Source organism: Crocodylus porosus, unplaced genomic scaffold (assembly GCF_001723895.1).
Source record: "Crocodylus porosus isolate Cpor-Errol unplaced genomic scaffold, CroPor_comp1, whole genome shotgun sequence".
NCBI lineage: Eukaryota > Metazoa > Chordata > Crocodylia > Crocodylidae > Crocodylus > Crocodylus porosus.
The window spans coordinates 88325107-88326589 of NW_017728943.1; positions in this window are offsets into that span (position 1 = coordinate 88325107).

Here is a 1483-nt window from a genome sequence, read left to right on the forward strand (position 1 = left end):
ATCTGCGAAGCGCAATAAAGCGAAACGCAATAAAACGAGGTATGCCTGTATAGCCATCTTAGTATGGCATTGTGGCCAAGCTAGTTAGTTGTGCTGAGAGAAAGTATTTTGCTACATATAGAAGAAACTTGCAGGAGATAGAGGACAGCACAGATCCTGTTAAGCCTCAAATAATGATAACATGCAGACTCCCAAGAGAGATTTGTTGGAGTCAGCATGACATCTCATTGCATATTGCCCTTGATCAGCTCAAGTATCACTGTGGCAACTTGTTCACAGGGCGATTCTGCTGTGGCATATCCCTGGATGAACTCAGGCTTCTTTCTGCCTTTACCACAGCCTTGGTGCCATTCTGTTCCCCCTCTGTATCCCCTGCCATGGCATACTTGGCAATGTAACCAAAACCACGGGCAGATCCAGGATTTTGAAAAGGGAGCAGATGGAGGGGTGCATTCTTCTTTCGTATGACAAAAAGTGTCTGTATCTTTATATTTGTGTGCTTTGGCGTTTTTGTTAGTTCGGGAGCTCTTGGACATCAGAGACTTTACCAGGGATCGCTATGTGGAAGTAACTCTCATTGATTCCCATGGGGTGTATCATCAAATATAACACAACACACATTCTTCTCATTTCAATTGTTATGGCAGCATAAATGCAACCTCGGGCAACCTCTTTTCCTGCCTGCGGGTCTGCGTGCTGTAGTGCCACTGAACAACACTTCCCCAGCCCCATGTGCTAAGTATATTGCACTGAATAAGGAACTGAGTTGGGCAGGGACTGGGAGGTAAAATCTGTCCCGATTATCCCAAGCACCCCATCTCGGCAATTGGGAGACTCTCCTGAAAAAGTCTGAATACGGCATTGCCCAACGGAAAGCTTGGCTTTCAAGAGGCACGGTGCCACCTGGCAGCTCCCTGAACCTGGGTGCTGTGCACTTTGCACGGAATAAGCAGAGCTGGGCTGAGACCCACCTTGGGTCACCTCAAATGACACATCTCTGCAATCGGGATACTTTCCTGAAGCCTCCTGGGCAGCGTGCTGCCCAGCTTCAATTCTGGTTTTTGAGTGGCACTTGGCAGCTCCCGAGGCCTGTGCGCCATGGGTGCTGAACTGAATAAGGAGCTGGGGTGGCTCGTTTTCTTTTGTTCCTGAACTCCCCCTCCTCGGGTGCAGGGTTTGAGCTGGAGCCAGGCTGCAGGCCGGCGGGACAGAGGAGAGCCGGGCCCCCAGGCAGCTTGCCTGCAGGCGCGAGGGCAGCTGCACAGGGCACATCCAGGCCCTTAGAGAAGGAGGGCGGGAGAGTTTTTCTTTCGTACGACAGAAAAGGTGTCCGGATCGTCGTGCGCTCTGGCGCTTTTTCGGTTCGGAGGTTCCTGGCCACCGGCCATGTTTCCAGTCATGGTTGCGTGGAGGGGGCTCTGGGCATCCCGGGCGGGGGCAGGGCGCAGAGAGCAGCAGGAGCCGCGAGGTCAAGCGAGTCCCG